At 41.2% G+C, this 16,475-nt stretch overlaps 1 protein-coding gene across 1 annotated transcript in view; it reads right to left on the bottom strand.

Moving 5' to 3' along the window:
* Positions 1-16,475, bottom strand: part of LOC125804556 (uncharacterized) — a 444,972-nt gene that overhangs the window by 330,627 nt on the left and 97,870 nt on the right. The gene's annotated exons all lie outside the window — the stretch shown is intronic.

The raw sequence follows: 16,475 nt of genomic DNA, 5'->3' as shown, positions 1-16,475 counted from the left end.
TGGGTAAGTTATTAAGTTGGTAAGTCATTAAGTGGGTAAGTCATTAAGTAGGTAAGTCATTAAGTTGGTAAGTCATTAAGTGGGTAAGTCATTAAGTGGGTAAGTTATTAAGTTGGTAAGTCATTAAGTGGGTAAGTTATTAAGTGGGTAAGTCATTAAGTGGGTAAGTTATTAAGTGGGTAAGTCATTAAGTGGGTAAGTTATTAAGTTGGTAAGTCATTAAGTGGGTAAGTTATTAAGTGGGTAAGTCATTAAGTGGGTAAGTTATTAAGTTGGTAAGTCATTAAGTGGGTAAGTCATTAAGTGGGTAAGTCATTAAGTGGGTAAGTCATTAAGTGGGTAAGTCATTAAGTGGGTAAGTCAGTAAGTCAGCAGTATCTCTGCTGAGATCATCACAGCCGGAGGGGTCTACTCTGGCATAATGATGAACTCCGCTACAGTAAGAGTCTCTGAGTTGTGTTTTCTCTGGTTGAGTCGTAGAGAGACGATGAGGCGAGGAGCGAATCAGCTTTTCATTTCTCGAGATTCTCCGCCCGTCTCGCTGGCGAGGTCCGGCTTCTGCAGCGTCAGCCAATTAAACGCCGGCTGCCATTAAAGCCTCATAAATTAGAAGGTAATGTGACAGGAGACTTTTAGAGGAAGGAGAGGTTTGTCGGGGCGCAACCCCGCGATTTACCCGCCGGCCGAGGGCTGGCGTGCAGGAGGATTGTGGGTAATGATGGCAGAGCCGAGCTATTGATCATAAGCCCCTCTCGCGTCGGTAACGCGAGTTAACGCGCGGAGGAAAAATGGGGGTGAGATTTGTTGGCGGCGCGACGTGTCGGGAGGAGGTCACGCGGGAGAATGCAACAAAGGAGAAGTGAAGCGACGTGACTAATGTGTTTACATAATGCCCCACAATCCACTTTCGCTCGTTTGTTCTGGCGCTGTCCTCTCGCGCTGCCGGAGCGCCCGGACTATCACAGGAAAGTCAGTCATGCATCATGGAAAAACAGAAAAACTCTCGCCAGCTTTAATCTTTTACAGGAAAACAGAAGCAGAACCGCAGCAATTACCCACATAATCATCACACACTCTTACAAATAAAAAATAATACAAATAAAAAATCCCCAACCTTAAACTAACAGATCAGGAGCGTCCTTCACTACCTTCAAGATCCTCCTAAAGACAGAGCTCTTAAAAATGGACCTCTCTTGTATTTTTTGCATTATAAGGTGCACCAGATTATAAGGTGCATTAAGCAATACTAGTAAGGAACAGGGGTGTCTCCATGTTTCTATTCTAATTCTATAGCTAAGTTAAACTAAGTAAACAAAACTGTAATTCCTAATTTAATAAAAAAATATTTTTGTTTTAAAGTTAACAAGTAACAAAGTTTTTTTTGTCATAAATATCAATTATTTGAACATGCAGTCAAACATTTTTTTTAAATACAGATTTTATTGAGAGAAAATCTAAGGAATTAGTGGACTTGCTTTTAAACATGCTTTTTAAATGTTACATGAGTGTTATAATCATCTTCAGATTAGAAACCTTGTAAAATTGTAAAGTAAAGTTGCCTGAGATTAATCAGTACATGTTTTGAATAGTTAAATATGTGTTTTTATTCAGTATGTGTAAATATATGTGATTGATTCAGAGTTGAAAAAAGATAAAATAAAAGTTTAATTTTGAAGAGTTACAACAAGCAAATGGCATCCACGGGTTCTTGCACCATTTTAAAGTCAAATTTAATGCTTTTTAAGACCTTTTTGGACTGCAGTAAATATAATTTTAGACAGAAAAATGTAGTCAAAATATTGGTAGAACAATGGTAGAAAATAATTTATTTTATTGGAAATCAAAACTTAACGTTTCCCATGTATAATTTTTTTTTTCAATCTCCCTGTAATCTTAGCTAGCTCTCCGCTAACCTTAATGCTCTCCCTAATAACATAGATAGCAAACTTGCCACTAACATTACTATAATAGCTAGCTCACCTCTAACCTTAGTCCCCTCCCCAGTAATGTTAGCTAGCTCACTGCTAATGATAGCATGTGCTTTGACTCTAGCATTAAACCCAGCCTCTGAAAATGTAATAACCACAAAAAATCCTTTCGGTGGAATTGCGGTGGTTTGTCATTTTGGCTTTGCAGAAATCAACCAATCGGAGGTCATTCTCTCAGATCTTCCTCAGATCAATCATCATCATCAATCTTTGAAATTCTTGGGAACTCTAATCAGCTGTAAAGATTCCCGTTAGCCGTGTTTTAGCCGGTGTTCTGAGTTTGACCTGCAGGTGGAGTTTGGTGGTTTTGGGTCTGGGCAGGTTGTTATTCCCATTATCATTATAATGAATGATTAAATATTTATCCAGCGTGAATCAGCAGGGACTCGTCCCTCCCGCTGTTATTAAGCCCTGCTTTAATTACCATGCCCCATTGGTCCAGACCCCGTCCCCCCCGTCCCCCCATCCCCCACGTCCCCCCCGTCTCCTCAACACCCACTGCATCGCAAACCAATCACCCCCCCCCCCCCCCCCTCCTCCACCCTCCTCCACCCTCCTCTCTGAAATGGACTGCTGGTAATTGTGTTCCTGAGCATTATCCTGTGGATCCGGCAGAAGCGTAACTCCTGCGGTTCTGGTGCTGTCGGGTCTGAGATGTGTTTTAAACCCCCCGGGAGGACGCTGCGCTGTGGCTTTTGTGAAAACACTAAAAAACCATCTGTACCTGCAGAACACACACTTTATTTCCCAACACATCAGGAGAAAAGTGCAGCTCTGTCCATATTTAACTCTGAAATCTGAACAGCAGTTTCCTGGGTTGTTAAATGCAGTTGTTAAAAAACAGCTCGGGGAGTCGACCGGAACCAAGAAACTTCCTGTAGTATTAATAAAATTACGCTTATCTGTAGTTATTTGTACTTTAGGTGCAGATTCAGTATAAACGTCATTTGTTTTTGACAATTTTCTTGATATAATTCCATTGTGCAAATACTTATTGTCAATATTTAAACTCATACAGTATTGATTTATTTTTTTTTGTATCGTTTATCAACACAGTTAATTACCAGTTTTACAGTATTTTTAGGTTTTTTTTGCCAGTGCCTCAGCTGGTAAACACTGTCCAACCGGGAAATTATGCCCAATTTTTTCACTATAACGCACACTTAATTCTTAAATGTTCCCAAAAATCGTCAGTATGCCTTATTAAGTTTCTCCAGCACTAAGGCTGTAGCGACATTAGCATTAGCTGCTAACAGCAGTGCTAGCTCTTTCGCCGTTCAGGCGGGAATATTATCAGCTTGTAGCCTGCTGCTAACCCCGGCTAGCACTGCTGGAGCAGCATTAGCATTAGCCACTAGCTACACTAAGCGCTAACTCTTTCGCAGTTCAGAGGTGAGTATATCAGACTGTAGTCTGCATGTTTTATCGTGTTAAAACAAGCTAGGTGGAACAGACCGGTAGCTAATATCGCCCTGGCTTACCAGAACACTCAGGGTTCCTCAGTGTAGCTCTGTCAGGCTGCATTTACTAGCGCTAACCACAGCTAACTGCAACTTGCCCCACTGTTAACCATGCTGTTAAAAATACTGAAAATCTAATCTTACTATAATAAAACATAAGGGCATTACTCACCCAAATAAACAGTTTTCAGGAGAGAAATCTGTGTAGATTAACATCCAGCACTCGTTTAACTTTAAAATAAAATGTTATTTTTTAAGAATTACAGTTCTGTTTTCTTAGGTGCTTCCCCCAGCTTCCCCATTAAAAGGGAAACATAGCGACACTCATGCACCTTACTTTTGTCATTTAAAATGCACCTTACAATCGGGTACCTCTTATAGTCCATAAAATATGGTATCTGGATTAATGTAGGTTGTGTAGGTTATTTTGTAATTCTAACATCAATTGGATGTAAAAGATCACATTGTAATTGGTTGGGTCTGTGCTGGAAGCTACCAGTAGGAGGCCAAAACAAAGAGTCACTGTTGCCCAAACTCTATGGCTTGGGCAAGTGTGGAAAAATGAATAGGGCGTGTCAGTGTGTCTTTGCTATCGTAACGATGGGAAAAGTACACCTTACTAATTCCCTTAATTAATCATTGGTGTGGTTAATTTTGGGCGTAACGTGAAATAATAAACCAATCAGAGTGTCTCTTGCTCATCATTCTCTTTAAGAGTAGATCAGGTGAGCTCTGACTTTGGTGGATTGCTATTGTAACGGTGCAGCTACCTGGACGTGTTCAACAAACTCTTCTCAGCAGAGGAAACTGTTTACGGGAACAGCAATGTTATTTTATTTACTATTCTGTTTATTGTTGATGTAAAAGTTGGGTTTGTGCTGCTGTGTGTTCATGTGTGTGTAATAAGTGGGGGTGTACGCTCGGCTCGGCACAGCACCTGTGTTACCGAGATAGCGATGAACGTCTGACTGTTGGCGTCTGTCTAGGTTGTATTCAGTCAGTGGAGCTCCTGTGTTTTCTGTTACCAAGATAAACAAGATAAAACTCCAGAAATGTACCTGAACACACCTCATTTCCAGAACACCACGCCCATCAGTGTAGATATATTCAGAAGACCTGCTGCTGTTTAAATCAGGCAGGAGGAAAGAGGAAGTGAGAATAGCCTGTTATATCATGCTATGGTAATGGTTTCTGTGTGCAGGTGGGCAGGGGTATGAGCTGGCGATGAGCGTGCCCTGCTATACTCTACCCATCACCCTAATCCATGACATGCCGGTGCTAATTAGCTCTGTCTGCGTCACGTTTCTGCGTAGCTTCCTCTCGACTCATAAATCTTACCTTCTCCTGACGGCTGAGTGAAAACGCCTCCCTCCGACACGCCGCCATCAATTACCCACCACACGTACCGTCACGTGACCCCCGCCGCGCCGGCGCTGACGCGGCACTGCCAGCTGTTCGGGCGGCGGTTACTGTACGCCAGTGTTGAGTCACTGCGGTCGCCGAGGTGATATCGGTGCTGATGCAGAAGGGGGCGGGGCTTAGGGTAAGTAATGGGTGAGTGTACCAGCTTTCTGAACAGGGGCACTGAGCGGCATACTGTACATACTGTAAACTCTCAATTTCCACAGAAATGCAATATATATTATATATACCCTTAAATACAACTCTGTAATAAAATGAAGAAATCACTTCAGTTTCTGAATCAGTTTCTCTGATTTTACTATTTAAAGGTTTATGTTTGAGTAAAATGAACATTGTTGTTTTATTCTATAAACTACAGACAACATTTCTCCCAAATTACAAATAAAAATATTCTCATTTAGAGCATTTATTTACAGAAAATGAGAAATGACTGAAATAACAAAAAATAATGCAAATAAAACAAGTTCATATTCATAAAGTTTTAAGAGTTCAGAAATAATCAATATTTGGTGGAATAACCCTGGTTAATCTGTTTTTTATTAATTAATTTATTTATTTTTATTTTGTCTTATCTAATTTTCTATTTAGACATTTTAGTCTTTTTATTTATTTTATTGACAGTTTTACTCTTTTTACCTTTTTGTATTTAATTTATTGTGTCATTTTATTTTATTTCTTTCACTTACTTTTTTTAATCTTTTAAATAAATTATTTTATGTAATTCCTCATTTTTAATCCTCTACTTTATTTGTGTTTATATTTGTTTGCTTTACATTTTAGCCAGTCCACTTATTATCCTTTTATGTTGAATTATAATTTTATTTCTACTTAATTAAATCTTATATTATTTGCTTGTTTTTCTAATGATTTTACCGTTTGTTTGTTTTTTATTGTTTAGTTTATGAAGTTCCTTATTTTAGCTTGATTAGATACTTGATTTAAATTTTACAATTAAGAAAATAAAGGATATTTGATTGATTGACTGATTGATTGATTGATTTATCAGATGATGGTGTGTGTTATAGAGCTGTGTAATAATGTGATTTATATTCCGGTGTTATCTCAGTGTTTTATTATTTGGTGGCCTGGTGAAGAACACTGATCTCAGCTCTATTCTCAGAGCTGAGGGAGTAATTTGAGCAGATGCTGATGCCGATGTGAGTGAAGCTGCAGGAAGAAGTTGGATACTGCATTACAGTGTGAACGATGCTCCGGGGATTCCTTCAAAAGACAGAACAGTGATTAACTCAGAACACAGCCAGCGCCGGCCTACAGCCCCAAAACCCATCCAGAACCCCAACCTCCAGCAGATCCAGCAGATCCAGCTCCAACCTACAGCCCCAAAACCCATCCAGAACCCCAACCTCCAGCAGATCCAGCGCTGGCCTACAGCCCCAAAACCCATCCAGAACCCCAACCTCCAGCAGATCCAGCTCCAACCTACAGCCCCAAAACCCATCCAGAACCCCAACCTCCAGCAGATCCAGCTCCAACCTACAGCCCCAAAACCCATCCAGAACCCCAACCTCCAGCAGATCCAGCTCCAACCTACAGCCCCAAAACCATCCAGAACCCCAACCTCCAGCAGATCCAGCGCCGGCCTACAGCCCCAAACCCATCCAGAACCCCAACCTCCTGCAGATCCAGCGCTGGCCTACAGCCCCAAAACCCATCCAGAACCCCAACCTCCAGCAGATCCAGCGCCGGCCTACAGCCCCAAAACCTATCCAGAACCCCAACCTCCAGCAGATCCAGCGCTGGCCTACAGCCCCAAAACCCATCCAGAACCCCAACCTCCAGCAGATCCAGCGCTGGCCTACAGCCCCAAAACCCATCCAGAACCCCAACCTCCAGCAGATCCAGCTCCAACCTACAGCCCCAAAACCATCCAGAACCCCAACCTCCAGCAGATCCAGCTCCAACCTACAGCCCCAAAACCCATCCAGAACCCCAACCTCCAGCAGATCCAGCGCTGGCCTACAGCCCCAAAACCCATCCAGAACCCCAACCTCCAGCAGATCCAGCTCCAACCTACAGCCCCAAAACCATCCAGAACCCCAACCTCCCGCAGATCCAGCGCTGGCCTACAGCCCCAAAACCCATCCAGAACCCCAACCTCCAGCAGATCCAGTGCTGGCCTACAGCCCCAAAACCATCCAGAACCCCAACCTCCAGCAGATCCAGCGCTGGCCTACAGCCCCAAAACCCATCCAGAACCCCAACCTCCAGCAGATCCAGTGCTGGCCTACAGCCCCAAAACCCATCCAGAACCCCAACCTCCAGCAGATCCAGCGCTGGCCTACAGCCCCAAAACCCATCCAGAACCCCAACCTCCAGCAGATCCAGCTCCAACCTACAGCCCCAAAACCATCCAGAACCCCAACCTCCAGCAGATCCAGCTCCAACCTACAGCCCCAAAACCCATCCAGAACCCCAACCTCCAGCAGATCCAGCGCTGGCCTACAGCCCCAAAACCCATCCAGAACCCCAACCTCCAGCAGATCCAGCTCCAACCTACAGCCCCAAAACCATCCAGAACCCCAACCTCCCGCAGATCCAGCGCTGGCCTACAGCCCCAAAACCCATCCAGAACCCCAACCTCCAGCAGATCCAGCGCTGGCCTACAGCCCCAAAACCCATCCAGAACCCCAACCTCCAGCAGATCCAGCGCTGGCCTACAGCCCCAAAACCCATCCAGAACCCCAACCTCCAGCAGATCCAGCGCTGGCCTACAGCCCCAAAACCCATCCAGAACCCCAACCTCCAGCAGATCCAGCGCTGGCCTACAGCCCCAAAACCCATCCAGAACCCAAACCTCCAGCAGATCTATTAGATCCAGCTCCAACCTACAGCCCCAAAACCATCCAGAACCCCAACCTCCCGCAGATCCAGCACTGGCCTACAGCCCTAAACCCATCCAGAACCCAAACCTCCAGCAGATCCAGCAGATTCAGCACCGGCCTACAGCCCCAAAACCCATCCAGAACCCAAACCTCCAGCAGATCTATTAGATCCAGCTCCAACCTACAGCCCCAAACCCATCCAGAACCCCAACCTCCAACAGACCCAACACTGGCCTACAGCCCCAAAACCATCCAAAACCCCAACCTCCAGCAGATCCAGCTCCAACCTACAGCCCCAAACCCATCCAGAACCCCAACCTCCAACAGACCCAACACTGGCCTACAGCCCCAAAACCATCCAAAACCCCAACCTCCAGCAGATCCAGCGCCGGCCTACAGCCCTAAAACCATCCAAAACCCAAACCTCCAGCAGATCCAGCAGTTTAGAACTAGTTCTAATACAGGGAATAAGACTAGACTGGGATTAAAGTGCATTTTAAATGGAGATTCTCCATTAACAGTAAAATATAGTATAACCTAATAGCCTAATCTCTTAATTCCGCAGTGTAATGTTACTTTAACTGTGCTGTAATGTATAAAGTTACTGATTGTTTGCACCTGGTCTGTCTTGTATAAATACCCCTCGATTTTCTCTGTCTTTCACTGAGTATTGAATTTAGTTATCCAGCTCTTCTATTTTGTGTTTCCTTTGTTTATTGCCTTTTGTTACCAACTTATTTTTGTTTCCGACTTTCGATTTTTGCCTTGCTTCTCTATTGTTTATTCCGTTGCCGAACCTGATGGAGAAGCAGCATGACCTACTGTAATCTCTCTCTCAGACTCCGGCTGCTGATGGAGAAACAGCAGCATGACCTACTGTAATCTCTCTCTCTCTGACTCCGGCTGCTGATGGAGAAACAGCAGCATGACCTACTGTAATCTCTTTTATAGACTCTAGCATAAACGAGCAGCTCAGTTTCCTCTGCACCGTTAAAATAGCAATCTGCCAAAGTCAGAGCTCACCTGAATTCATACATGCCTTTGGCTTTGCGTGTTTTGAGCCGCTCAAGGTGTACTTTTCCCGTCGTTATGATAGCAAAGACACGCTGACACGTCTAAAGATTGCTAAAATAGGGATCTCTATCTAAAGGTTTGTGTTTTAGTAGTTAAAATATGAAAATAATCAAAGATAATTAACCCTCCTGTCGTGTTCATCTCCTGCCCCTTACTTTAGTGTTCCCGGTCAAATTTGACCGATCAGTTTTAACTGCTCTTAAATTAGCCCAGAAACCATTTTTTACCACCAACTTTTTATACAACTTTTTTTTAGTTGTGAACAATGTCTCAAAGCAGTGTTTACCCTGAATTTATAGAATTATACATAAGATAACTGCAGTGAAAGTACAAATAGGCACTGAAAATGTATTACAAAATGAACGTTATAAATAATAAATTGAAAACCAAAGACAAAACTCAACATGAAGGGGTGTGTGTGTGTGTGTGTGAATTCATGCACATGAGTGGCATGTGACACTCAGGTCAGAGTAGGCCTTGCAAACATAGGCATCACATTTGCAGCACCTCAGGCTTGTTTTGTTGTCTCTAGGGGCACAGAGCTCACATGGGTTTTCCCATGTATACCTGCATATCCCAGGCATAGCTGCTCCTGGCATCAGAAAGATCCCAGATCTTTAATGTTTTTCCCTTTTTGTAGCCTCATTATTTGAGAGATAAACTCCTGCTAAAATCAACAGACCTATGTAGGCTTGGAGGTCTACCGGGTCCTTTTCTGTGTTGTCCCCAAACACACGCTTCCTTTCCAGTATAATTCCCTCAATGAACTTTAGTAAAAAGAGTTGGAAGCTGGAAGCTTGATGTCATCCACATAAGATGTTGCATATCTGAAAAAACCTGGACCAGAACCTCTTCCACAGATCACCACTTGGTCAGTCGCCTACTCATTGAGCTCAGAGTAAAAGGAGTGCAAGGCAAACATCGAGTTATATATATATATGGGAACTGTGTGAAAATGATACATTGATAAGGTGTGGTTTACGTGGGGATTGGCACAAAAGTGTGGAAAAGAGATGGGTTCACATAACAGACACTTGTCTAGGATGGGTAAAAATATGATACATGGTATCATAAGGAAGTTGGTTCACGTGGGAGGATCGGGACATAAGCGCAGGAAAGAGATGTGTACCCGCAAAAGGCATTGTTCAAACTGAAATGTGTGTGAGTGTGTGTGTGCATGAGTGAGTGAGTGAGTTAGGGTGGTGTGTATGGGAATGTTTTCTGTCTGATGAATGAATATATTCTGGATACCCATTCATTTCCTATGCCTATTTCCTATTTCCTATTTCCACTTTTGACCGGGAACACCACAGGTGTAACAAGGTTGAATAAAACACTCAAAATTCAATGAAAGAGGTGATCATCACTTTTATGTGTTCAAGTGCATAGTGTGGAGGATATCATAAGGCCTTGAGGCAATCAGATGTAAAACACAATATTTATGAGTGTTTTAAGTTGTAAATCGGTCAGATTTGACCCGAACATGACAGGAGGATTAGTACAGTTAATTTAACGGAACTTTTTAAAATGAAACAAAACATGACATATTTGGTATAAATATATTATAAAATGCGTATTATTGATTATTTTGTGAGTGTAATCCTGTTCTAAAGCTACTAAAGTATTTTATCTCTGTATGAGTCCTCATCCATCCCCTCCACGTTCCTCCTCTTTGATTATCTTCATCACTGATGAGCGATTTTGGATCTGGTGCTTCAGGATGAGGGTTATTTAAGACCGAACTCTCGGGTGAGAGGATCAGGCTCCTCCCCCTCATGATCTAATGTTTTAATCTCTGTTGTCTGAGGCCAGAAATAAATAAACACAGTTTCTCTCTAAATAAAACAGCCATCATCATTAGAGGGGCGGGGCCGCGAGTGAGCCGGCGGCCGATTGATCGCTGACAGGAATCAATCTACAGTCCGCCGAGTGAGAAGAGAAGATTAAAAAGAGGAAATTGAGGCCGTTTCTGGATGAATTCCCGTCATTTCAGTGACGCTACGAGGCCAGAACTGTAGCCGGAGGCGACCGGGACCGAACCTGCTGCCAATCAAACATAACAAACTATTTTTTTTTCCTGGAGATCATCAAGATGTTAGTTGTTTTTGTTGTGTTGTTTTTGGTCAGCAGTGTTTTTTTTTAATCTCTTTCTTATTATTGAATGATTAAGTCTGATCTTAACTGAGGTGAGTGAAATCCTGCAGTTAAATTCTTTAGTTGTTCTGGGTTTTTTATAGATCTCCTGGATGAGTTCTTCATGCCCTTTTGGAGTAATTTTGTTCGGTGGGCCGGTCACTCCTGGGAAGGTTCACCAGTGTTCCATTGAGTGTTTTCTCCATTAGTGAATAATAGTGAATCACTGTGGTTCTCTGGAGTCTCAAAGCTTTAGAAATGATTTTATAATCTTTTCCAGACTGATAGATGATCAATAACTTTGTTTTTTCTCATCTGTTGTTGAGTTTCTTCAGATGGGGGTTTAATAATAATAATAATGTGCTGCTTTTTTAGATATTTTATCTGCTCCATGTTGTCAGACAGATTCTATTCTACAGGTCTGGAATCAGTAATCAGGTCTGGTTGTGGTTAGTAGTGAAATTTAACTCAGCTTTATAAAAAGTGATTAATCACATTTAATTTATGGTGGTAAACATTATTTCCCATAGGGATAGATTGGTTTGAATAGTTTTATTACCTTGATAAATAAAAAATCATTTAAAAAGTGTTTTTTATATTTATTCAGGTTATACTTGTCTGGTATTAAAGTTTGATAATCTGAAAAATTTAAGTATGACAAAAATACAAAAACACAAGAAATCTGTATAGGGGACGCCATACCAAGGTGCTACACCACCAAATACTGTAAACGTTTGTAGTTTATTAAGAATAAAAGATTACACAAGCAAATGCATTCTGGGATCAGGGGACGTCCAAATCTCTTGATCTTGAGAATTTGTCTGGTATACACACACTGAGACATCCCAGAATACTCTCAGAATACTAGTAACTATACATCAGCTTTCTTAATAATGCTCTAATATACTGCACTATACTGTTTACACAACTACTAAAATAATCAGATTTCTGCAGGAATCTGATTATAAACAGATATTTTAATGACAAAAAGATAAAGAATTTAAAAGCATGCAGTCTGAGATCCGTTCAACTTGATTTTTAATTGATTAAAATAATAAAATGCAGATCAATTCCTCTGTGGAAGAGTTTTCAGTGTTTTTTACAGTCAAAACATCATGAAAAGAATCTGAATTTGTGATGAAAATTGAACTGTTGACCTACTGTTCTAATTAGCCAGTAATCAGAGATGAATAATGAATAAAACTGAGATTGCTTTTGGCTCCCAGAAAAGAAGAAAATAGTCTTTACTTTATATTGTATGAAGGAAATAGATTTTTAGTCTCTTTAACTTTATTATATGTTTAAATATATTTATATAATATATAATATAATATTTAAAGTGTTCCTTCACTCTTATAGAATAAAACATTTATGAGATTTTCCATTACAGAGAAAATGTATCTCCTATAATATCTGTATGGGAGTTGCTGTGGTATCTGTGTATGGGGGGTTGCTGTGGTTTCTGAGGGTTGATGTGATGTCTGTATGGAGGGTTGCTGTGATATATGTATTGGGGTTGCTGTGATATCTATACAGGGGTTACTGTGATATAGTATTTGAATAGAGGTTGCTGTGGTATCTGTATGGGGGTTGCTGTGGTTTCATATGGGGTTGCTGTGGTATCTGTGTATGGGGTTGCTGTGATATCTGTATGTTGGTTGCTGTGCTGTGGTATCTGTATGGGGTTGATGTGGTATTTGTATGCAAGCTGCTGTGGTATCAGTATGAGGGTTGCTGTGGTTTCTGTATAAGAGGGTTGCTGTGGTTTCCGTATGGGGTTGCTATGGTATTTGTATGGGGGTTGCTGTCATATCTGTGTGGGTTGCTGTGGTATCAGTATGAGGGTTGCTGTGGTAACAAGCTTGGCATCAGTAACTATCTTTTGATCTTTTTGGTCCCCAGTAATTCCTGAAATCAGATCAAAGCATTCAGATTGAGATTCATTCATACAAATCTGATTATAATTGCATTTCAAACCCAAACCTCCTTCAAATGTGAATTAGATCGGATTTGGAAACAAAAAATCTGATTTAATGTGAATTTTAGCTGTTCATACTATCAGAAATCTTGTCAGTGTTTTCATTTTTTAGTCTCTTTAGCAATATCATACATATAAATACATTTATATCATATGATTCAAAGTTTTATTTTTCTCTTATAGAAACGAACCATTTTTATGAGGTTTTCCATTACAGAGAATCTGTAAATACAATTTAGATATAAAAATCTGATTTGATCTGCAGGTTGAACATAGTCTTAGTCTTAGTACAGTAGAACGTTTATTGAAAGAAAATAGTTTTAATGTTCTTAGAAAGTTTAATCTGTAAAGCTTTTTTTATGTTCCTACAATGTTTGCTTTTACTGTTTACATAATGTTAGTATTTGTCTGGTTGGAAACGTTACATGGGAAACTTTATAATAACGCTCTATTGTAAACCATTATTAAGTGATACTGTATGTTTTCAGAACGTTCCTGGAACCTCTGTAACATTTACATTTCTGTAACTTTACAGACTATCCTTCCAGGAACCTTTTTATAATGTTGCTCATGTTTTTTTAATGTTTTTAAAACGTTAGTTTGGTTGTTTCACGCTGAACTCAGGAATCTGCTGAGGGAGTAAAACCTTTTCTTTACATTTCCTGAGACTCTTTTCTCTGAGGTTCTGTTCGTCGGCGTTGTTAAATTTCTGCTGCATTTACATGCAATCATTTCTCATTCAGGGTGGGCTGCACTTGGTAATGGGACCAATCATCTGTGGTCAAACGGTGGCATTAATAAATCTGCGCTCGGCTTCGTTCTGGAACTGCACGATTACCTGTCACACTTCATTTATCTATTATAAAAACACTGCACCACTCTTTCTGCTCCTCCGTTTAACAATAATAACACACCGACAACCTTGTCCAATCCGTCGAGTCTACCACTTCCTCTCCCGGTTCCTCCATCACTTCCTCCACCACTTCCTCCACCACACGCCGACAACCTTGTCCAATCCGTCGAGTCTACCACTTCCTCCACCGCTTCCTCCACCGCTTCCTTCACCACTTCCTCTACCAACACCTCTACCACTTCCTCCACCGCTTCATTTAGTGCTTCCTCCACCACACGCCGACAACCTCGTCCAGTCCGCTGAGTCTACCACTTCCTCTCCCGCTTCCTCCACCACTTCCTTCACCACTTCCTCCACCACACTTTGACAACCTCGTCCAGTCCACCGAATCTACCACTTCCTCTCCCGCTTCCTCCACCGCTTCCTCCACCACTTCATTCAGTGCTTCCTTCACCACACGCCAACAACCTCTTCCTGTCCACCAAGTCTACCACTTCCTCCACCACTTCATTCAGTGCTTCCTCCACCACACGCCGACAACCTTGTCCAGTCCACCGAGTCTACCACTTCCTCCACCACTTCCTCTACCGCTTCATTCAGTGCTTCCTCCACCACACGCCGACAACCTTGTCCAGTCCCCTGCGTCCACCGCGTCCTCTCCCGCTTTCTCCACCCCTTCCTCTACCACTTCCTCCACCACTTCCTCCTCTGCTTCCTTCACTGCTTCCTCCAACACTTCCTCCACCAATTCCTCCAGTGCTTCCTCCTCCGCTTTCTCTGTATTGTACTCCTCACGCCGATAAGATATTGCCGAGATATCCACTGCTTCCTTCACTGCTTTCCCCACCACTTTCTCCAATGCTTTCTCTTCCGTTTCCTTCTCCTTTTCCTCTGTATTGTACAGCGGCGAGATATCGCAGAGATATCCACTGCTTCCTCAACCAATTCCTCCACCGCTTCCTTCACCACTTCCTCCATTGCTTCCTTCACTACTTCCTCCACCGCTTCCTCCACCACTTCCTCCACCACTTCCTTCACTACTTCCTCCACCACTTCCTCCACCAATTCTGAAGAGCTGTATACTGTATACACAGGGCTTATTCCATTCTATACACAACACTGATTATTTTGGTATATTTCTGCTGATAATGCTATAATTAATATTAACAAAAACACATATTAGTTTATTAAGAGATTGTATTTTCTCTGTATTTACTCATTATATCCGTGGTAATAATGCTGTGTTTTTATGAAAAGCAGAACCGTGTAGAGACAGAGTTACAGGGAGATACTGGGCTGGATTTTGTTTTCAGGGGGTAATATTTTATTGAGTGGGCCGATATCACAGATGAGTTGCTGCATCTTTATTCGTTCGGCTCAAAAGGGCCAATCATTATCTTTTAATTACCGCAGCCCAATACCGAGTGCCACTATAGGCAGATAATTAATCATGTATAATAGCAGAGTGGGAGGCGGTGGGGGGGGGGGGTGCATCATGGTAATAGCAATTCTTTAGAGTTACATTATTTGCACATGAACAAACACGGCATAATGAATTAATAGAGCCGAAAGAACAACAATCAGAGAGATAAGTGGAGATAAGAGCAGGATGTTCATGTGTTTACTCCATTTCTTTAATCACAACAGCACCAAGTACATCTGTATACTCAAAAAGCATGCTATTACCATGTTATTAGCATGCTATTAGCATGTTATTAGCAACAAGGGACCCAATATGGGACTCTAAGTTCATTTTAAGATGCCCTTTTGTTTCTTTGAGCTACACAATTTATACAGACTGATCATGTGAGCCTTTCTGTCAGCTCCAAACAGGCTGACCATCCTCTATTCTGACAAGACAAGGTGGTTATTTTTGAGTATTAAAGAACCGCCCACTGTTTCCTTTATTCCATAATTTTAACTAAACTAACTAAACAGTTGTAGAAATACTCAGTCAACCACTTCTGACACCAACTTCTCCATCCACATTCAAAATATTCAAGAACACATATGTTTTGTATTATTATTATAGCAAAGGTTTCTAACTACTACAAACAAGAGTTTCATGACTCAAAGTTTCAATTAACACATTTTCTCTTGTTGCTGAAGGCAATCAAATCCTCAGACCAAAACCAAGTAGAAAGCCTTCTCTGGACAGTAGAAAGAGCTACTCCAACAAAAAAAGGATAAACTCTTTTTAATGCCCTTAAATCCAGAAGAACCAATGGATGAGCTGGTGTCTCGATACCTTCCCAAGTATTTCAATAAATAAACACTAAAATGTAAAAAAAAAACACAAAAAACACAGTTTTAAGTACTATATAGAATATTTATATAATTCCACTATACAGAAATTTAGTATAACAAATATATTTTATAAATATTATTTTCCTTGTAGAACTTAGTAGAAATGCTCCAAAATAACCTTTTTATGCACCTGTATTTGTTTAAATGTGTAAGAAGTAATATAATAAATAATCCTACTATATTTTTCAGTCTCTATGCTTATATAACTGTTTGAACTGGTGTTATTTTTTTCAGCAGGGTTTTATGCGTATTTAAGTCTGAGTTATTCTGTCGTGTTTGTTGACAGTTCAATCCGTTAGATGTTTAGCATCTATTGTGAGGATTCATTACTCAGACAGTTTTTGGTAGATCTGCAGACACCTTTGTATAAGCAGATGATGTAAGTCAAGTGCAATACCAATATAAAAAAGTTTATCT

Source organism: Astyanax mexicanus, chromosome 9 (genome assembly GCF_023375975.1).
Source record: "Astyanax mexicanus isolate ESR-SI-001 chromosome 9, AstMex3_surface, whole genome shotgun sequence".
NCBI lineage: Eukaryota > Metazoa > Chordata > Actinopteri > Characiformes > Acestrorhamphidae > Astyanax > Astyanax mexicanus.
The sequence above is the reverse complement of the archived record's forward strand: the minus strand, read 5'-3'. Positions and strand labels throughout refer to the sequence as shown.